Genomic DNA, 23,910 nt, shown 5'->3' with positions numbered 1-23,910 from the left:
CTGTTTGTGATTTAGGCCCACTCAAGTGAACGGCAATAGTGCAAACCATTCATTCTCTTCTTGGTGATCAAATTATGGTCACTAAAATCTGTTCCTCTACCGTATCCGAACGTGCTACTTCTGGATAGAGCTACTGGATCAGAGTGTCTCAGAGATCTTGCATCCGAGAGCGAATTACTCTGGGAATTCCTGCTTATGCAATACTAGGACGATGACTTTAATGTTTCTTCACGCACACCCAATAGTTTCTTCCTTTTGTTTTAAAAAGAATTTTGAGAACTATTTTGTTGAAATTGAAAAAAATGGTTCAAATGGCTCTGAGCACTATGGGACTTAACATCTGTGGTCATCAGTCCCCTAGAACTTAGAACTACTTAAACCTAACTAACCTAAGGACATCACACACATCCATGACCGAGGCAGGATTCGAACCTGCGACCGTAGCAGTCTCGCGGTTCCGGACTGTGCGCCTAGAACCGCTAGACCACCGCGGCCGGCTTGAAATTGAAGACCAGGAAGTCACGCCGCAGTGACCGAAAAGTTGCATAATGTCACTCTCCTGCCGAAAAGGCCTTGAAAGCCCAACGTTACGGACCGGCCGCCGTGTCACCCTCAGCCCACAGGCGTCACCGGATGTGGATACGGAGGGGCATGTGGTCAGCACACCGCTCTCCCGACCGTATGTCAGTTTACGAGACCGGAGCCGCTACTTGTCAATGAAGTAGCTCCTCAGTCTGCCTCACAAGGGCTGAGTGCACCCTGCTTGCCAACAGCGCTCGGCAGACTGGCTGGTCCCCCATCCAAGTGCTAGCTCAGCCCGACAGCGCTTAACTTCCGTGATCTGACGGGAACCGGTGGAACCACTGCGGCAAGGCCGTTGGCGTCATGTCACTACTTATTGTTTACTACTGCTTATGCGCGTGCTTGACTGCTATCGGCTCCCAATAGCCCACTGAAAACTTAGCTTAACTTCACTTTCCGCCGTATCTTTTATCACGTTGAGATTTTTCGTAGCCTCTTTGGCTCTAAAATAGGGAGTGTAATAATCCCAGGAAAAGGAGACTTATTTAATAACTAAATCTACGCTTAACTTCTTCAACATGCCCAGCCTCTTGACTGGGCTGAACTCGGCACTCCACAGCAGAGCAAACATTTCATTCTGCAAACATCCCCCAGACTGTGGCTAGGCCATGTCTCCGCAATATCGTTTCATTCAGGATTGTTAGCACCGCATGTTGAGCAGGAGACCGTCTGTGAACTTTGGAAATTTCGAGATGAAGTTCTGGCGGAAGTAAACTGTGAGGACGGGGCGTGAGTGTAGCTCAGTCGGTTGGGCACTTTTCTGCGAAAGACAGTGGTCTCGAATGCGAGGCTCGATCCGACGCACCGTTTCAATCCGGCAGGAAGCTTCACATCAGCACAGACTCCGCTGCAAAGTGAAAATTTCGTTCTGTAGTGTGGTAATAGTACGCATAAGCAGTAATAAACAACACCTAATGGCATTACACAACTTTTCGGCCACTGCCGCATGGGTTCCTCGTCTTCAATTTCAACAAAATTCTCCTTAAAAAAAAGGAGAAAACTAGGGGGTGAGCTTGAAGAAACAGGAAGGTCTAAAAAATAAAGACCGCCCCAATGCAATACATTTTATCGTTTTTATAGGAAACCCAGCACAAAACACTTACTCTGTGGATGTTCAGCTTACTTTTTTCCCCACGATCGACTTGAAAAACGAATCGGATTAGATGCGTTGTGCCGTTATCAGTGATTCCTTCATCACAAACTCTTCCCTGTTATCGGCGCTCTGCGCGAACCGAACAGTCGCTTGGTTGGTTGTGCGTCGGCACTACTGCAAGATATGCCTCCCGCTATACATCGTTGCGTGAAACGTCTCCCTAATCGGCTGGCCGCAACCTCGTTGGGATCAGGTTGTTCAGGGGAGAAAGTCACACTCATTTGTCTGCAGCTTCTCCTTTTCCGAAACTGTTGGTTATTTTATGTAAGGACAAATGGTGTCCACCAAGCACTGTGACAGCAGACAGCTTACGCAATAGCAATGTCGCAGTTCTACTTCAACACGTGTAGAAGCTTTACTACGGTGCTACGCTATGTAACACGTGTTACTGCTGTTATTTTGCAATCTGAAACTTAATGTAACTACTACTTCTTTCTAAAGTATTTAGCACAGTATTTTTTGCGTGCTGCGGTGACGTGGATCTCCAGTATTCCATCAGTTGTAAAATATTTTTTCCAGTTTATACTCACATTACCCTCATCGCTTAGCCAGTGGTTTTAAATTTATCCGAGCTACGGAATGGAAGATACTATATATTCACATTTTACTGACTGGAGGAGAAAAGGCACGGCAGACTAAGGCATGAGTGAATTAAAATTGTCAGTGCATTATACTGATTTAAAACAGTACGAGGGAAGAATACGAATATCGAGACACAAGGGGAGAATTAAGGACAGTAGCCACTAAAAATTGATTGTTCAGTCGTTCTAGAATTCAATAACCTGTCTGTTTTTGCGATTGCGACAAGATGCAACACTATCGTTCACTACTCATTGGATAACATGGATGCTTTAATAGCGCAGCTCAAAAGAAGGTCCTTTTCTTTAATTTGATGAAATGAGTCATAGATACGCGTGTCACATACGTCCAACTAATCAACCAATATCGCAATTTCAGCATACCTTGTATTACATACGTGCCGAGGAGCATATTAACTGCCTAACACCGAAAAGAGGCCAGTTTTTTACGACATCCATGCACACACTAATAGCATTATGTCAGAAATAATTAATACGATCTACATGGGAGTGGTAAAAACCAGACAAAAATGCCACCAAAAGTACTTTAGTTATGTTACAAGCAGCTGTTACAATACATCACAGCTTTTTTCAGCTAAAAATATGATAAAAATTCTTTACAAAAGAGTGGAAAAGCTGGTACAAGCTGACCTCGGAGAAGATCAGTTTGGATTCCGGAGAAATGCAGGAACACGCGAGGCAATACTGCCCCCACGAGTCCTCTTAAAAGAAAATAGAAGCCCACGTTCATAGCCACATTATTTTATCCGACTAGAGAACATCGCAGCTGTTTCATTAAATTACACTGTGGAAAATACTACTACCATCACAAGTTTTCTGAGACGCTTTTATTGTAGCATTACTAGTTACAACCTGAGTCCATCATCAGATGGTAGCGTTGATTTCTTTGCAAGTTTTACGTAACGACGCTTTCGTGACGCATAGTTTATAGACGGTTTTACATTTGCGTCCTAAAATACAACAAAGTTTTTGTGATTACGTAGTTTTACACTTATATATGCTCTATAAAACGTACTTACTTCATCAAAAGCCCTTATTTACATATTACAAGACAGAGGTTTGATTTTCTTTTACAGTCCATACTGATCGATGAACTGACTAAATACGAGAGGGGGGCCAGCCGCTGTGGCCGAGCGGTTCTAGGCGCTTCAGTCCGGAACTGCGTTGCTACTACGGTCGCAGGTTCGAATCCTGCCTCGGGCATGGATGTGCGTGATGTCCTTAGGTTAGTTAGGCTTAAGTAGTTCTAAATCTAGGGGACTGATGATCTCAGATGTTAAGTCGTATAGTGCTTAGAGCCACTTGAACTATTTGAACAAGAGGGGGGATACAATTGTTTACAGCATCTGCTGATCTGATGTTCCAAAGAACGTGATATGTGTACAGATATGGCACACTTGAGAAGGTAATTCAAAGATATTTCTTCAAAGTACAGATAATTTTATACAGTTAAACATTTAGTTACTTTAGTTTGAAAGATACTGGTATTGGACAAACAAGAATTTTTCTCTCAGTTAATTAATTATGATTTCTATAATTTCAAATTATACTCCTTGTATGAAATTTTGGAGTTACATTTTTTCTTATGCAGTCAGGCTTTTTGTAAATGGGGCTGCCTATTTATAAACTCTCCAACAAATCTACCAGTACTACTTTTTCGGCAAAATATAGTATCTCTAAGTTTTCTTCGATGCTTAGTTCTGTGTTGGGCCAAGTGAGTAGCGAAAATTGATTTATTTAGGTTGTTGAGCTATTGCTTACACAAAAATTATCTTCAAATGTAAAGGGCTTGGTGAGGATCTCATTAAGAATTTCACTGACTTTGTAGAAAGGGCTCTTTTGTGAGTTCACATTCCGATGTATAGAATAATTTTCTATTTGAATCTTTGCTTGTGATCGAAGTTTTGGGGCTGAAGGGTTCGTTATTGTGCTTTCAGATTTTTCAAATGAGGTTAGGAGGAAGTTGTACTCCTTGACAGCTTTTTAAACTTAGCCTATAATTTTAGGGTTCTTAAAAGAGCTTAGCAAACTCCCCGAAAACATAAAGTTTCCTGTTGAGGATGAAACCGATAATTGCATAAATTTCTCGGCTCTAAAAATTAGCAAATACAATTATAAACATAAATTTAAAATATGCAGAAAACCCACTACAACAGATGACACAGTCAACAGCTCTTCATGTCACCGCAGCAACACAAAATCGCATATTATAGGACAACGCTCAACAGAATGGAAAAAATCCCTTTGAACAATGAAGATAAACCACAAGAACTAAAAACAATCAAACTAATAACCCACAATAATGGTTATAGCTCTGACACCATCATTAAACTTCACAATAGTAACAAAGCTAATTGTAAGTCCAAATATAACAGTACTTTATCGCAAATAACTCCCCAAAACTCTGCATACCGATCATTGGTAAAGTGTCATAACAGATTGCAAACTCATTCCGTGTCAAAAACATCGATATTAATATTTCCACAAACAATAAACTGAAAGGTAAAATTATTCACAACTTAAATTTAAAAACTCAAGTGCACCACAGGTCTGGCACTTGTAAACTAAATTGTTGTGTGTGCCCCAAATTTTACATTCACTAAACTGATAGGAGCTTCAACGTATGATACCTTGAATACATGGGTGCTCTAAGGCTCAGCAACCTAAATAAGTCAACTTTCACTGCTCACTTGACCCAACACGGAAACACAGAGATAAGCATCGAAGAAAACTTAGAGTTATTACATTTAGCCGAAAAAGAAGTACAGATGGTTTAATACAGGAATTAGAAATATGTAACCACATTCACAAAAAAAAAAATGACTGCATACTGAATGATCAACTAGAATTATAAAACCAAATGTAGCTCCAAAATTTCATACAACTCCTATAATTTGGAATGATATAAATAATAATCAATTTAGTGAGGGAAAACTCTTCGTTGTCCATTACAGCATCTTTTAAACCGTAATAATTAAATGTCTAACTGTATAAAATTACTTGTACTATGAAGAAGAATCTTTGAAGTAACTCCATCAGTTCTTTGGCACATAAAATCAGCAGCCGATGTAAGCTAATTTATCCGTCTCTAGCATTTAATTCAGTTCATTGATCAGTATGGATTGTAAAATAAGTCTATATATAAAGGAGGGCTTTGATGAAGTAAGTACGCTGTATAGAGCATTTATAAGTGCAAAATAATGTAATCACTGAAACTTCGTTATACTTTACGGTACAAATGTAAAATTCGCACAGAAGGCAACGCTACCATATGACGATGGGCCCAGGCCTGAAACTAGTAATGGTACAATAAAACCATCTCAAAAAGACTTGTGGCTGGTTGTAGTATTTCCCACAGTGTAATTTACGTTTATAACGTTTGTACGGTTAGATAAGCGTTTTGACAATGTTGACTGGAATATATGGAATATACTCTGAAATTCTGAAGGTAGCAGGGGTAAAACACAGGGAGTGAAAGGCTATTGCGAGTCGTTCAGAAACCAGACGGCAGTTATATGAGTCGAGGAGCATGAAAGGCAATCAGTGGCTGAGAAGGGAGTGAGACAAGGTTGCATCCTACACCCTATATCATTCAATCTGCACAGTGAGCAAGCAATAAAGGAAACCAAAGAAAAATTTGGAGTAGGAATTAAAGTTTAACGGGGAGAATTAAAAATATTGAGGTACGCCGATGACATTGTAATTCTGCCAGAGACAGCAAAGGACGTGGAAGAGCAATTAACGGAAATGGACAGCGCCTTGAAAGAAGGAAATAAGACGCTCAACAAAAGCAAAACAAGGATAATAGAATGTAATCGAATTAAATCAGATGATACTGAGGGAATTAGACTAGGAAACGTCACACTGAAAATGAGATATGAATTTTCCTACTTTGGCAGCGAAATAACTGAGGATGGCCCAAATGGGGAGGATACAAAATGTAGACTGACAATGGCAAGAAAAGCGTTTCTGAAGTAGAGACATTTGTTAACATCAAATATAGATTTAAGTATTAGGAAGTATTTTCTGAAGGTATTTGTCTGCAGTGTAGCCATCTATGGAAGTGAAATGTCTACGATAAACAGTTTAGACAAGAAGAGAACTGAGGCTTTTGAAATGTGATGCTACAGAAGAATGCTGAAGATTAGATGGGTAGATCGCATAACTAATGAGAAGATGCTGAATGGAATCGGGAAGGTAAGGCATTTGTGGTACTACTTGACTAAAAGAAGGAATCGGTTGATGGGATACATTCTCAGACACCAAGGGGTCACCAGTTGAGTATTGGGGGGAAGTGTAGGGGGTAAAAATAATAGAGGAGACCTTGAGATGAATACAGAAAGCAGATTCAGAAGGATGTAGGTAACAGTAGTTACTCGGAGATGAAGTGGCTTGCACAGGGGAGAGTACATGAAGAGCTGCACCAAACCAGCCTTCAGACTGAAGACCACAACAACAACATAGCAGTTAAGTGATGTGAATTTGTTCAAAATGATTATGAACATGAATAATATAATTATCATGTACGACCTGTCATTCGTAACCGGAATAACAGGTCAGGAACAAAATTGTTAATGTTGAAAAAGAAAGAGGGGAAGAAAGAAGATGAGATTTGCAAATAAACTTGCATATGCGGTGGTGACGAAGTCAAAAGTAACAGAAAGCTCAGTTGGGTAAAAGTTTCATTAATGCTCAGAATTTAAGTGATCATTTTACTTGCTGCTATTCAGCTGTTAACATTTTAAGGTTATAATCGATACACGTATAATTAATCAGGTAAAAATTTAAGTCCCATTCGTTGTTCTGATTGCGTCTTACATTAGAGCTATCTGATAGCCTTAGTACTTTAGCCCATTTGCATTTACGAATATTTGCTCAGCTTAGGATTAATATGAAACAGACGCTAATATACACACACACACGCACACACACACACACACACACACACACACACACACACACATACTTTTTAATGTTTATCTCGAACAATGCAGTTACTGTGTCAAATATAAATTAAAGTTAGTTCTAATTAGTTCTCTACCAAGGCAGGAAGTTTTTCTTGGTTGTAAGGCGAAGGCCGTACACGAACGATGTTCTCCAGCAACCTGCTCTGCTCTCATGAGTAGAGAAGGCAAGATGTAAAAAATAATAAAGAAATAAACAAAAATAAAAAAGTTTCAAAATAATGTACAATTGTGTTTGATGATAAAATTCAGCTGTGTAAGAACGCGATTTATGTGACTAATATGTCACGAAACTCTGAGTATCTTCTATTCTACAATTCATCCTGAATTTGCGTTGATCATAGGCTCTCTTTACAAGCAGACATGTCATGACAGCGAGGCTATATGGAGGCAGCAGAATTGGTGACACTATCATATCGAATTTCCTATGGTCAATGGTTCCACTTCGTGAAATCCTGCGGTTTCGAATGAACAGCAACATGTTTGGACTGCACATGGACCTAGTCCATTGGGCTTCCTTTGCCTATGACGTGGAAGTTTTTGTTCTCATCAGGACAGGATGCCTTCTGGTATCTCACAACTCGACAAACAGGCCTACGTAATGACATGAAACCATACGGATTAATCAGAACAGCAGTCATGACCATTTTGACAAGATGGGCACGGACCCTCTGTGCGTTAACTGCATACTGTGCTGGAGGCCGAGCGACTGCGCCTGGCTTTGTGTCCCAGTTGTAGAAACGCCGAGCCGGAGTGTGCGGACAAACTAAAGCGACAGGGACGGGCAGCCCGAGTTGGCCGCCTTCCCTGCTGCGTTATCGCGGCAAGGTCAAGGTTTATCACGGCTCATAGCCAATCACAGAAGGGCCCCGCGGTCAGGCTACTTAGAAGAGAGTGTCTAGCGGCTAAGGCCTCGTTAAATATTGGCCCTGGCACGATGCGGCTATCTGGCCTGTAAACAATGCCCAAGGGACACTTCGGCCGGCTCATCACAACTCAGCTCATAAGACGCATTCAGAGTTGCAGTCTGAAGTATTTGTCACACTCAGAGCATCACGATAGGACGTGCAGTCCTATATTTCTTACTAACAAACCCTACAATCATCTTGCTGATATCAGAACTCCTGTTGTCGTTTTTCTGTGCTTGCTAATTAAATTTGGCTTTTAAAAATTTCACTTTCTGCAAGACCTTACGTTTTATACTTCTTCTTATTCTTTGCCAAATCACGTTTCGACACCTAGCGGTCATTGACAGTAGGCCCTAGGTGTCGTTTTATGCGGGATGAAGATGAACAAAACCGACAAACTGAAGGGACGGACTCCTGACTGGAAATGGAGCAAATAAGGGCCTATGAACATAGATCCGGAAATGCAGCGTTGCCACAGTAGATGGTGCTGACGAATGACAGTTCCTCTGGCCACGTACCGCGTGTTCTACGTGTGTTGAAGGCTCGGTGATTGACGCACCGTACTGTAAGCAGCAGAATGATTCGGTATTGATATCGGGCACAACCCGAGATGGTGTTTGGTACGGCCAAGCAGATGAAAACGGTCGACAGGCAGCACGGCTACACCAAAAACAAGTACCCTCACAGACACCAACCACATGGCACAACATTTCGAGTCCTTTTTGGGCGTTTCTGTGATCAAGGGTCCTTTCAGACAGACGAATGTGCTGGGAGGTGGCGGACTGTGCATACATTGGATATGGAGGAGCGGGTTCTACAGGATATTGATACAAATCGTAGTACAAGCTCCAGGCAAGTGTCCCGCCAACATGGTGTGTGCCAAAGAAGATATGTATATCTTACATGACAACTGCCACTATCACTGTCACCGGCAACGAGTGCAAGGATTATCAGCAGCTGTTTTCTCTCTGCGGGAAAGATGATGTCGGTGGTTTTTGCACTGGACCATCACAATTATCGGATTTCTGTCATCAGTCCTCTTTACCAACGAAGCAACCTTTGCCAGAAATGGCGTCATCGATCTCCATAATCGTCATCTGTGGGCTACAGGCAATTCTCGAGGAGCGGTTGAGGCGTCTCACCACCACCGGCATCAGTTTGTTGGCAGGCGTTCTTGGTGACCACATACTTGCGGCAGTTCATGATGCGACGTGTGAACGCGTACATTGTATTCCATGGAGACCACTTTGAACACCAATTGTGACGTGGATGCGATGCAGCTCTGTACTGTGTTCTGGGACGACTTGTCGTTGCACGTACACCATGTCCGGACACACGTTCACAAGACATTTTTCCCTATATTTCCAGCGAGGAATCCCTTCCTACAGGTTGTCGGTTTCATTAATTTTCACCCTGTATTCTGTAAAATTTTTTTGAGTAAATAATTTATGGAGCTCTAAAACTATATCACGTGCCTTAATTTTTTTATTCACGGGAAACTGATTAATTTTAAAGACTGGATTGTACAGGCTCGTCTTCTTTTGCGCGTTTTATGACTTGATAACGTGTCATCTAACTACTTTTATGGCTTGAGAGCATATCAGACGATTACTTTGCAGTTGATATTCTGCCAAGTCATGAAACGCATAAAATTAGGACAACCTTTACAACCTAGTGTTTAAATTTATGTTTATTTATGGGAAAAATACAAAAAAATTAAGTACCCATGTTACAGTTTTTAGGCCTTAAAACAGAGAACAACCTTGTAGTTTTGCATGTATTTTACAGAAACAAAACGAGACCCTCTGAAGATGTGTCGAAACATGTTTTGGCAAGGAACAAGAAAATGAAAAACATTATGTTTTGTACAATACGAAGATTTTACGAACTGTGTTCAACAGACACTGTTCAGGACTAATATAGGTGGGGTGCCCGCGTGCGCGCTGTATTTCTGACTGTAGCATTACGTAACATGTGTTCCTCGCCAAAGCTACTATTCAGCGAGAAAGAAAGTATGGAAGTAAATGATATCAGCTTGTTACGGTACTGACAGTTGCGCCCTGCGGCGGATCAAGACAGTAATATGAACGGAAATTAACGTTGAATTCCATTTTTTGTCATTGCAATAGCTTATTTCATCAGCCAACATACATTTCGAAACGTAGCTTCATTTTCAGGTTTTTGCAATTGTCTGCTGAAATCCTGAAGACGAAGTTGTTCATCGAAACGTATACAGGATAACAAAATAAGCTATTGTAAATACAACAGACGGATTTTGTCATTAATTTTCACAAATGGCAGCATGTTGCTCCAGTCTTGAACGTGAGGCTTTTGTGCCCTTTGTATAAATATCGCTATAGTTGAGACTGTGAGGTAAGTGTAGTTGCCTTACATTTTACAGCAACCTTTTAAAATCCAATCGCTGATATACAGTAACACAACTGCAGAGATCTAATTTAAAAGGAAGGGTCACGTGTTTCTGGAGATGTTTTCTGAAAACTTTTATGGAAACCATTCCAGTCATAAAAGATGCTTAACTGACAGTCTCCAAGGACCGAGTATGAGTTAAACCTTGCCACAAAGAACCACTAGTATTTGTCTGTTGTACCTCAATAATTTGCAAGACTTTATGTCATCTATGCACCGATACAATTCCATTTAGTGGTAGTATTTGATAACTATAAACACAACTTCTTCAAATTATTACACACAAACTAAGTGCTACACTAATCCATTTCTTTTCAACGATTTTAGAAAAATTTTAAAATTGAGGTAATTTAATCAGACGTTAAACGATTTACGACTTTGTTATAAGTTTATGATAATGAATTAACTCATAGAATAACCGAACTGTTCCTATAAGTTCAAGCGAGAACATGTCGCCATTAAGCTCCTTACAATACGTATCAGTTGTTATTCGTTTTTCTTATTAGTGGTCTCTTCTAATAATAAATTATACCAAAATTACATTACGGGACAAATTTCCTGAGAAGCTGTTCTTGGCTAAACATCAGTTGCGACTCTCTCGTACTCAACGAACGCAGCAATGACATCCCGCCACAGGCAAATTACAGTAAAACAGTGCAGTACTAAAGTCTCTCGCCAATAATGTCTTCCTTGAACCAACGAGTGTGGCTGCACACACACTAACAAGAAAATTAGACTTCAACGTCCAGACGGCGTTGAGACAATTAGAGATGGCCTCAGTCCACTAGAAACGCGATTCAGTCTCTCAACCTCAAGGAAAGACAGAAGTGTATGGAGCGCGAGACAAGAACAGTATTCAAATGTACAGTGAACAAATTACCTCAGTCTTTAAGCAATATAAATAGCATTTTTAAAACAAAATGATTCAAATGGCTCTGAGCACTATGGGACTTAACATCTATGGTCATCAGTCCCCTAGAACTAAGAACTACTTAAACCTAACTAACCTAAGGACATCACACAACACCCAGTCATCACGTGCATTTTAAGATTTGGGGTACGTAAACAAGTGAATGGTCAATTTGCAAAACGACTTTAGCTTACATTTTCATGATTTTGAATTACCAGTACAGCCAGTTCCGATTCCTAACTTGCAACGTTTCATAGCAAAATGACATTAGCTGGTATTTTCTGTACAGTATTTTCGGTAATAAAAAGGTCGTGTTTACCGACAAAACAATCTAAATCCACGACTTAAGTTGTTTTTGTTATTTGAATAATTATAATTATTAACAGATTCATTCATAGTTTTAGGTTGGTTAAGTGGCGATATTACTTACGTTTGTGTGGTAAACCTGTCATAAGTAAGTAGAAAACAACAATAGCATTTAATAGTAATGAATTACGTATTTGTGTTGAAAAAATTACAAAAAAAGGAAGAGAGGAATTAAAATGAGTTCAGAATGCACTAAAACGCGCAGAGCTGAACGGTTTGGAGCACGTAAATCACGTGCGGAAATTAGTTTCAGTAACGCAAATAGCACCTGCTTTCCGGCAAGAAATCTGAATTTAATTTGGTTTCACAATATTTATTGTAGTTCACAATGCTGTAGCTTACAGACAGTGGAAATTTAATCAATAAAAGTCTTGTTTACAATATATTTTCTCATATTTCTGATGCAGGAAAACATTTTTAAACTTGATTATTGAAAAACAGTTACCAGAAGCAGTTAATTTTACGAGTCAGTTTGCAACTAAGAACGAACAAAAGTTGTTGTTACAGGGAAAAATTATAAGTACTGCCTTTTTGACAAAGAGGACGGAAAGAAGAGCCTATTACTAGTTGAGCTTTGTCCATTTATTACGTTGAGGATTCAGATAAACGGGTAGGGGTGTGAAAGAAAGCATTCCTCAGTATTCATTGTTTTACCGAATCAAGTGAAGGGATTACGTTAAGCTGCTGTTCATTATTGGTAAGTCTCCTAGAGGCCATCGTGGAAAACATAAAACGCAAAAGGCGCCGGTACACTTGCTTCTGTTCATTCTCTCGTTGCCTCTTTACTAAATAAACAAGCCCAGTCCGAACACTGACGTTTACCACTTGAACAGTGAAATAAGTGTAGAAAGTTCCATGAAATGTTTCTTGACGAAGATCCTAATAGTGTTCCTAACCACTATTATCACAGCTATTTCAATAACCATTTACGTTTAAGGTTTGGTGGGGTCAGTGTAGACACGTGCATTTCGTGTGAAGAATTGAACTTCAAAGTGGAAAGCAGTCCTAAAAACGTGTAGCTGTAGCGAACTCCTAGTTCACAGCGTTGCAGTAAAAGATACCAGTTCAAGACATGTATCATGACTACTCCAGTTTGCTCTAGGCATAACATGAAAACTAATTCAGTATCCTCCCATCTAGCATGAGGGGCAAGCTAAAAAAAAAAGTCCAAAAGAGATATAACATTTTCTCCTCCATTATTTCAATACCTGTGTTTCATCTATTATTTGTGCCGACTGTTTAGGCCAGAATAACGACAACATCGTCAGGTTTTAGAACCTGTAAGTGCCCTTAGGCGTTTTTTCAACATAAGGCTTTAACATAAGGCTTTTCCTATCACAGGACATTACTATCTACCATCAGAGATGGACATTGCAGTAGTGAAAAGAATACTGAGACGTGTGGACAGACACTACACAGTGAAGGACCTATGTGTTAATGGAAATTTTACCATTACTATCGTTGAAATTGAAGACATTTATGGTTAGAACAACTGGTGCCCACATTCCTAAAAAAATGCCAGTTGCCTAAAGACTCTGTTAGGGATATCCTCCTTGGTACAACCATTCATTGCAGGAAAAATTCTACATTCTTTCATCGTTGGGCCAAAATATCCACATATCCCAGACCCACCTACCAGATATGCTCATCCAAATGACATGCGACCTCTCAGTGAAGGAAGATTAAGGATATACACAAAATGCTGAAGTGCTTCCATACAATGATGAATCCAAAGTATTTTATGAAAATAATTGCACTCTGAGAAATAAAGGTAAATGAGTAAGGTTGTAATTTGATTTGGAAACGTTTTTTCTGTATCGTAATGTCCCTAATGATTTAATTTTCTGTGTATTCTAAAGGTGTTTTTCAATAAACAAAGCACACTGGGTGTCCCAGGAGGAATGGTTCAAATGGCTCTGAGCACTATGGGACTTAACATCTATGGTCATCAGTCCCCTAGAACTTAGAACTACTTAAACCTAACTAACCTAAGGACAGCACACAACACCCAGCCGTCACGAGGCAGAGAAAATCCCTGACCCCGCCGGGAATCGAACCCGGGAACCCGGGCGTGGGAAGCGAGAACGCTACCGCACGACCACGAGATGCGGGCAGGAGGAATGGTCAACATTCGGAGATATGACAGGAATGATCAGGTGAAGCAAGAAAGTCTGGTAAACATAGGCTCTAAAATGCAAGCCTTAAGAGCTATAAGCACTTCTTCATCTTCGATACTCTGAAACATATCTCTCCTATTGCAAGCTCTTTGCTTGGTAGTATGGACCAAAGCAATAACAAAATTTCCAGTAAACATGAGCTCTAAATTGTATTTCTTAAAAGCTATGAGCATTAGCGAGGGCTTTGCGTCTGCGAAACACGTCTCTTTTACAGAACAAGTGTTCGAACCTCTTATCGTGTGCATTTTAGAGACGATGTTTACTAGACTTCTTGCTTTGAATGACAGTACCTGACAGATCCCTGAATATTAACCGTACCTCGTCGGACGCTCTGTATATTATCTGCTTATAAATCAGAATTCTGCCATTTAAAAATCACAGCTGAAGTTTTTAAACTAACTGAAAGTGAAGAGGTATATACAGTAATGTACTTGAATAACAGTTTTATGTAATTTCAGTACACGTGTCACAACTTATAAAAATTTAGTGCACTATCCACTTCAGAAAGAAAACAAACGGTTCATTGTTATTTCTGGAAATTTACTTCTTCAACTTACTTTTTTTTTTACAAATTCATGTTTCATATTTTAGCATTCATCACCAAGTTTACAAATAACGGCAGTTTCAGCAAAGAATTGCACAGTAAGACCTTTATCCAGTAAAATGTGCAATAAAAACGTAATCTTTGGAAATTATCTACAGCGTGGTAGTGTTCAAAAATGCCGGATACACAATAGGTTGATGTAACAGGTGACGTGCTTATGCGAGTCGGAGAACAGTGAGTGAACACTTGAAGAAATAAGTCTGTTTTTCGTAAACAGCCATGCGCGTTATAGAAACGGATGCATTTATGTGTGAGTGTGTTTGTACATGTTCCACATCTCCTCCTAAACTACTGGACGGATTTCAGCCAAACTTGGTAAACATATCCCTTACTTTCAGGCAACACACGCTGTGGGGGTAGTAACCATCTACTCTGGTTCGGGAAATATGACTTAATGAACAATGTGCTGCGTGAAAAGCTGCTGCATCAGGCATAACGTTTAAATTTATTACTTCTGTGCCAATAACTCTATTCGCAACATATTTCGTAGACAGTATCGACATATGCCGTTGAATGTACCTACAGAAATATACCATTGTAAGACACATAGTACAAGAGATATGATATCATAAACATTGAAGTGTGTGAAAAACGCTGCATCATGCATGAAGTTTTAATATGTATATTCGTTACTGCTAAGACACTCTTAAATTGAGTCAACTTTAGTGAAATCCCAGGGATTTCAACTGCGAAGCGCAAATGCCTGTAGGCGAAAACAATAGCCGTATATAAAGCTCTGAATTTCAAAGGTGTTTCCACGAATAGATGGAAATCAAATTATTTCGATATTACCCTACAAACTCTTCATCTGTTGTTTTTGTTTCTAATAGAAAATTAGCAAAATTAATATCCAGGCAATGCCACGTTTGTTAGCTAGTCTGCTTACAAAATTCCAGAATAGATGTTCATTAATACTCTTGGGAGCTTACTTACAGTTGCCGGAGAAACTGTAGATTACACTTACAGTCTGAAGCATTAACACAGTAGCTACGATTAAAGGGTGTCTTAATAACCGAACACTAGCGAACATACAAATACCAGCTGCATTTCGTTGATGATAGTCATCATGATAAGAATAGTAGATTTGCGATATAAAGATGAGCGTAGATGTCCGAAATCTACATCCCGATAAATTGTTTTTCAAAAGCATCAGTGACTGTGTGTGGTCTTGTGCAGCAAACTTAAATTGACAAAAATCCAAGAGTTCACCTATATTCATAAGGGATAAATTAGCCTTCGGCTTATATTAATGACAGAGGCTTATATACAGCCATTCTATCCACACCTCTTTTGTGAATGATACATGTAGAAAACTTACGTTGATTTGCAGAGCATCAATCCGTATTAAACGTTCACAATAACTGCAGTATTGTTTCACTGTGATTATGTCATAACGAAGGTTATACATATGTTTAGCAGACAGAAATACCGGGTGGTTATAATGAAGGTGCAGTTACTCACGGAGATCCAGTGTGGGATGCAACTATCGTGTGGTAGTGAAACTTGGTAGATATGCTATTACATTAATGCAGAACCTATTTACGCTGGTAAAAAATTAGTTCCAATTTCGGGCACCAGGTGCAAATCTGGCGCCGTACAGCGTCTAATCGACGTCTCCAGTGTTCATACTGACCATATGAAACGTCCCCTTTGGAAAATTATGTATTACTGTGCTGGTAAACATCTTACGTTATTTGTTTTTCAAAAGATGAGCAAAACTGAACGTACTCGGATATTTGTCTCTTTACTTATTCTGATCATCACTAAACTGACACACAATATTTTTAGCGCAACGCAATCTGACTTTCAATAATCCCCACAAAAGAATGGCCCTGACTAACAATAACTTATACCTTTCATGAATCACTTACCTCACAAAAATCTTCGTTACTCGAACTACTGCAATACAGCGAGCGCCAATACTGCCAGCTAAATAAAAAATTCTAACTAGTGAAGGCACTAACTACTGATAGGCATAGTTAGCAAAAGAAAGATTTTGATAGAGAAGAAACAGTGTATTTACCTTAATACTGTTCAAAAGTCATCATATATATATATATATCAATTCATGAAATCCATCTTTACAAATTTCCTTTTTCTGGCGGACACACGTCCAGATCGTCCGTTCTCAAAACTCTGGCATCTCTCTCTCCACATCTACCACTGCTGGCCGCTCACCTCCAACTGCACAACGCTATGCACTGTTCACATCCAACTGCCCAACACTACACAAGCGAATATTCCAACAATGAGTCCAACCAGCCACAGACTGCCTAGAGTGCAGTCAGCGATTTTCATACAGAGCACTACGTGGCGTTACCTACATAAAAACCTAAACATCCTACTTACAACCAAATTGTGCAATCCGGATCAACGGTTGGAACAATCTACAAATCCTCCAATTTTTCGACGATAGGAATCCTCTCCTTGATCACGGAGCCGTTCGAGAATCTCTGTGCGAACGTCGTCGTCTCTGTAACTTCTCGTACCCTCCAGATATTCTTTCAGCTTGCCGGAAAGATGGAAATCACATGGTGCAAGATCTGGACTCCGTGATCAGTACCGCCCACATCTGTGCGGCCTTGGTCAAATTGTTGGCATCATTTCATTACAACTGGTCGTACAATGCGTTGGTCTGTACATCGCCAGAATTCGCGGTGCGTCTGTGTGCAATTTAGACATTTTGCCCACACAAATCGTACCGTCCGGTATACTTCAACTTTCTAGTACGTTTCCAGCTGCCGCGGCATTTCGATTGCACACTGTGATACAACTGTTTTTTCATACCCGGAACGTGTACTCATTTCGGACAATGGGCCACTCTTGTTGCGCAATGGTCTCAGCGCGGACGACGAATTTAACTTACTTTCTGGAGTCCTTGCGTACCGCAGTCAAAAGCGTTTGGTACAGCTTTTGGGCGCCTGCAGATGACTGACTTCAGAAATTGTCTGTAACCTTTGTACACAAATGACATTTTTAACGGTCGTGTTTAGCTGGATTGAGTATATTATTATAACAGAGTGACATGTCGAAGTTTGCATATGTCTGCCGATGAAAAGAAAGCTTGGAAAAGCGCTGCCTTTTGAAACGAGAAATAGCGGCTGGCTCCGGCCATTTTGGACAGGTGAAGGGGACGAGGCGGTCGCTGCGGGGAGTGTGTAGTGGGGGTCGGCGCCTGCGCCTGCGTTTTACAGCCGGTTCGGGGCCGGCAGGTAGCGTCCACTGCCGATTGGTGCTGCCGGCGCCCGACGGTCCGAGAGGCCGCCCTCCAGGCGAACCGAACAACCACCTCCCACGGACTCTCTACACGGCTCGTTTCCGAGTAGAACAGAGGCAGCTGTCGTTAGGCGACACCTCAACATCCCTTCAAGTACTTCCTTAGATGCAATGTACATCTGCCAGAAAAATTTATTTTCTGACGTGACGGAACATATTTTTTAGACGTGTTTCCATTTCTCTTTGCGAAAGGTACCCTAGAAACGGCTTGAGCAGTTATATCCTGTCGCTCTGAAGTCCTCTATTTTCTTTTCCAGAGCTACCATACAATAAAAACTATCACTTTCCTGCTACCGTTTCTGCAAATAAAGCACTTTGCACACTAGTACTGAATATCTTCATCCATATTTTAATAATGTCCCTTTTAGAGTGACACGGCACCAAAAGATAGAGGTACCTTGGCTTCACCAGTATTCTATGCCTCATCACAAAATCAGTCCCGATTACTTATCGCCATCATGTTCATATGCACCACACAATTTTAGCTTTGTTTTTATATTTTACCTTTAGCCAGACGGCCGTGAGGATTTCCGTCAGTTTTTTCATCAGACGGCCGTAACTCGCCAAGTTTTCAGTTCAGCCAGCTTCTGGCGACTTCAATGCACGCACAGGACACGAACTTTTGTCCTCATCGAAACTCTCACGAGGTTACAAGTGGGATTAATTTTCCGAGGTGCTGTACTTCCAGTTTTATAAAGTGAATAGAAGTGTGTGGAAATTGAGTTTTCTTCTTTCAGTTCACTCAGTGGTTCGTTTACAAAATATTGGCATTATAATCAGGAAGAGCAGCAACCAAGACGCAGTCACGACAGCCGCAAGGATCTCAAAACTGATTATTACACGTATAAGTTTCGCGAATATACTTAAACTCCAACGCAGTTGGAAAGTATAATTATATATAACGCTACTGTCAACATAGCCAAAAAACTAATCCTTTGTTGGTACATATTCAGGATGGCCACTCCACTACTGTGTTGCTAGGATTCAACGAAGGAACTTCCTCGCTGGCTCGCAGGTTTGTTTATCGTATATAGTATCAACAATTATGAATGAGATTTTCACTCTGCAGCGGAGTGTGCGCTGATATGAAACTTCCTGGCAGATTAAAACTGTGTGCACCGACCGAGACTCGAACTCGGGTCCTTTGCCTTTCGCGGGCAAGTGCTCTACCATCTGAGCTACCGAAGCACGACTCACGCCCGGTCCCCCCAGGCTGTGGCTAAGCCATGTCTCCGCAATATCCTTTCTTTCAGGAGTGCTAGTTCTGCAAGGTTCGCAGGAGAGCTTCCGTAAAGTTTGGAAGGTAGGAGACGAGATACTGGCAGAAGTAAAGCTGTGAGGACCGGGCGTGAGTCGTGCTTCGGTAGCTCAGATACTGAAGAAGGAACGGCTCCCACCAACCCTCAGTGCCAGACATTACAGATGGTGCAGAAAGAGGATGAGAGCATCACAACAGGTATGGAAGCTGAAGTGGAACGGCCCCAGGGCGTTGTAGCGGCGGCGAGAGCGCAGGTGATGCAAGATTTGCCAACACCAGAGGCCGAGGTTAGGGCCCGCAAACAACGCTCGCCAAAGCGCCGCAAGAAGCGCCGACTAAACTCTGCGGAGACGCTCCCTTCTCTTCTTGGAAGCCCAGATGAGTCTAACACTATGGAACTGTCTGACTTGGAACCACAAGCTTCGGATGTCGCAGACCATATGAATTCGGACAGTGAAAAGATGTCATGTCGCTCGGAAGACGCATCCGCTCCGGGGCCTGCTACCCCTTCTGCGGTGGAGTCTAATGCTGCGAAAGAACAACAGATGTCACACATCAATGCCGCACAGGAAAATTTGGAGCACCCCAATAGTATCAGCTGGTATGAACAGGACGACGAAATCACCGATGCGGACCATTCTACTGGTGGGGACTCGCATCCGTCCGCATCTCAAGAAACCTAATGCCGCAGGGACACGTCCGTCGGGCGACCCTCTGCGGATGTGCAAAGGGACTATCGATACGGTGAAACTTTGTCATTTTAACATCATGTGGAGATGACAGCTACTCGACCCCAGGCATACAGAATAGGGACAGTGAATGTAAATACCATTAGATCGCCCGTGAAACAGCAGTTGTTTAGGGACATGATATACGCGTCGGATGTGGATGTACTTATGGTGCAGGAAATTTACATTCCTGAGTTCCAGGAAGTCCATGGATACATCTCCTACACCTCGCCGCACTCGAACAACGACAGTGGAACGGCGATATTGGTCCGGGACGGGATTCCGGTCCGAGACCTGGCTTATCTACCTTCGGCACGAGGACTGGCGATAACTGTTAATGGAATTCGCATTCTCAATGTTTATGCCCCTTCCGGCACAGACAACAGACGGGCGCGTGCTAGATATTATTCGGAAGAGATTGTGCCCTTATTTACCGGCAGATTCGATCATTTCATTATAGGTGGTGACTTCAATTGTGTTTTAGCGCAAAAAGACCAGACTCCACATTACAATACCTGTCGTGAATTGCATGTGCTATGCCGGGATCTGGAGTTAAGCGACACCTGGGACATGATCCATAGGAACCGTGAGGGATATACTTTTTATACCAGTCACTCGGCGAGCAGACTCGATCGAATATATGTTTCGGTTGGCCTACAGGATAAGGTGGTCGACGCGGAACGATGGCCTGCGGCATTTACTGATCATCTGGCTTACATTTGTACCATAGCACTCCCTAGGCAAAGTGTGTGGAGAAGCCGCGGGACATGGAAGCTCAATTCGTCACTTTTGGCGGACCCCGAATGTCGTCGGAGAGTCGAGGAGGTAGGGGTCACATGTCAACGCCGTCTACCAACATATACCTCCGTGCTTCAATGGTGGCTCGAGTGTACTAAGCCGGCATTAAGAAGAGCTCTCATACAGTATGGTCGGGATAAGACGAGATGGCAACGAGACACTCTTGATTATTATTACACCATGCTTCGTGAGCTGTCCTTCCAGGTGCCGTCTGCAGAACATCATGCGGAAGTTCATCGTGTCAAGGCACAAATCCTATCGATCACGCAACGATGACTGGGTGGCATCCCAATACGGGCAAGATGTCTCGATACCATCGCTGGGGAACGTACCTCGATGCACCATGTGTCGCGGGAACATAAACGTTACCGCCGGGCATTGGTAACAGTGCTCCACGGTTTAGATGGCCGTCAACTGACAACACAACAGGACATTGCAAATGAATTTTTGGAGCATTTCCGCCACCTCTATGCCGGTACACCGACGGACCGTCTGGTGGGGGAAGAGATACTGCAACATCTGCAAACGACACTGACAGAGACGGATAAGGCAGCGCTTATGGAGCCACTCACAGAAGACGATATAAAGGTGGCACTCACAAAAGGAGCGGCCCATAAATCACCAGGACCAGATGGGATTACGCTAGAGTTTTATCGAGAATTCGTGGACATGATGATGCCACAGTTGGTGTCGATGTACAATGAGGCGATGCGTCCGGACATGCGCCTACCGTCGGATTTTATGACGGGCTTTCTTCTTCCTATCCCGAAGATGGCGGGGAGTCGTAGTGTTAATCAATATCGGCCTCTCACTATGCTAAACACCGACTATAAAATCTTTGCACGACTACTAGCGTCTCGTCTCAAGCTGGCGATTTCCAGGACAATATCCCCTGATCAGGCTTGCCTAGGGGTGCGAAGCAACATCTCCTCGGCGTTAAGTGAATACCGTGACGTTATCGCCCTTGCGGAAACGTGTAAAATGCGAGCAGCGATGATATCTGTGGACTTCGATCGTGCGTTCGACAGGATAAACCATGACTTCCTGGTGTCAGTCATGAGTCGAATGGCGATTCCTCCGGTTTTCATCTCCATCGTTATGAGGCTAATACGAGGGGCTACATCGAAGGTGATTGTAAACGGTCGGGAAGCGGGCTCGATACCTATTAACAGCTCAGTCCGACAAGGGTGCCCACTCTCCATGATGCTGTTTGCGATAGCGCTTGAGCCGCTGATGTGTGTTATGAGGCGCTCACTTACTGGGATAGCGCTTAATGAGAACTCTTTCATTTGTCGCGCATATGCGGACGACCTGATCCTTCTTGTCAGATCAGGACATGAAGTTCGTCAGGCTGTTGAACATCTAGACTCCTACGGGACGGCGGCAGGCAGTGTCGTTAACATGACGAAATCCAAAATTATGCACATTGGACGGGGTCTGGTAGACGTACCGGGACCGTTCCAGACGGTGGAATCGCTGAGATGTCTGGGGATTACATTTACCCGTTCACTACGGCGGTCAGCGGCGGCGAGTTCTCGGCGGCTTCTGCAGAATGTTCGTCTGACGATACGCAACAACTCACTGAGAGCCTTTGACATGATCCAACGTGTGGCATACACCAACGTTCACATAGCGTCACGAATGCCCCATTTAGCGCAGATCCTACCAATACCGAAGGGTATCGCCGACCGCCTCATGGCTGCCTTTGGTTACTATGTTAGTACTGGGATGTTATTTAAGATCAAATATGATACGTTAACGCTACAGTTCCGGAACGGTGGCCTCAACCTCACAAACGTGCGAAACAAAGCTCTGGCGCTTTACATGCGAGCAATGATACGAAATTGGCAACAAAGAAAGCATACCATAACGTCAGCTCTGATAGAAGCACTTGTTCCGCCTTCGTACGAACCCCCTATTGCGGTGGGCAATATTTCGCCTTCTCTTGCACACATTGCCTCATTTCTTGTTGATTACAGTTATGTTCGTCTGAAAGTCCCTTCAACGAGAATACCCACGACTCGGGAGATCTATAGATGCTTGATGGATCACCATGGCCGCAACATAATGGAATTCAAATACCCGTCGAGAACGTGGAACCACATTTGGTGTGCAGTGCATACTCCATTACTGTCAACAGCAGCGAGATCGATGTGGTATATTCTTATAAACCGTAAACTTGTGACCAGGAGTCGATTACATACAATTCATATGGTCGATTCTCCTCTTTGCACCAACTGTGGACTGTTAGCCACGGAAGAACATGGTTTAGTGTGTGGCGCAGCGAGGGACGTCTGGATGCTGACGCGTCGAATATTGGCCTTCCTTCGGCGCACTAACTACACAGAAATCTAATCGGATGTACTTTTTCTACCGGACAAGACCTTTTTTCCGAATCAAAAGACGTATGCGGTCAATTGGATCGCTGGACATGCGGCGAAATATTTGTATTCGTACGATATTAAGTTCGTGATGGATTATTGATTGTATTTACAAGAACAACACGAGCTCATACGGAGTCATACGAAATACAGGACTTACTTTTCCAATTTTTTAGGAAGTGTTTTTCACAATCCGCCCGACAGATGGGGTGTCCCAGAACTGGGAAGACTCCTGCAGCAGAACGACTAGAGACACTGGCAGAAATGGTCAAGATTATATGGCTTTCTGCCAGGTTTATGATGCGACCCCGCGTGCTGCAGGGATTGTGATGCAGATGATAACTTCATTTTCACTCCCGCCCATGACTAGGATTGTCATTTACTTTATTCTGGTTTTCAAATTGTTTTTGCTGTCTCGATACTTTACTTATCCCTAGGACAGCACAATTGTACGAATAAAGATTGTTTGTTTACCCTGACTTCCTGTTCAAAAAAAAAAAAAAAAAAAAAAAAAAAAAAAAAAAAAAAAAAAAAAAAAAAAAAAAAAAAAGATGGATAGAGCGTCTGGCATGTAAGCAAGAGGTCCCGGGTTCGAGTCCCGGTCGGGCCACACATTTTCAGCTGTCCCCGTTGATGTATATCGACGCCTCTCGACAGCTTAGGGTCTTGATTTAATTATCATTTCAAGTGCCTGTTGGCTCCTGTCTCGGGTTCTTCGGCCGACGTTCGTCTGATGATTTTTCTGACGTTTCGCCAGCACGAGTAGCTGGCACTATCAA

At 42.2% G+C, this 23,910-nt stretch overlaps 1 non-coding gene across 1 annotated transcript; it reads right to left on the bottom strand.

Moving 5' to 3' along the window:
* Positions 1 to 19,080: 19,080 nt before the first annotated feature.
* On the bottom strand, positions 19,081 to 19,154 carry Trnas-cga. The gene has a single exon. It is a non-coding gene; the product is annotated as a tRNA-Ser (tRNA).
* Positions 19,155 to 23,910: the final 4,756 nt, after the last annotated feature.

This window comes from Schistocerca americana, chromosome 2, assembly GCF_021461395.2.
Source record: "Schistocerca americana isolate TAMUIC-IGC-003095 chromosome 2, iqSchAmer2.1, whole genome shotgun sequence".
Lineage (NCBI taxonomy): Eukaryota > Metazoa > Arthropoda > Insecta > Orthoptera > Acrididae > Schistocerca > Schistocerca americana.
Note: the sequence above shows the minus strand (reverse complement) of the source record. Positions and strands in the feature narration are given on the sequence as shown.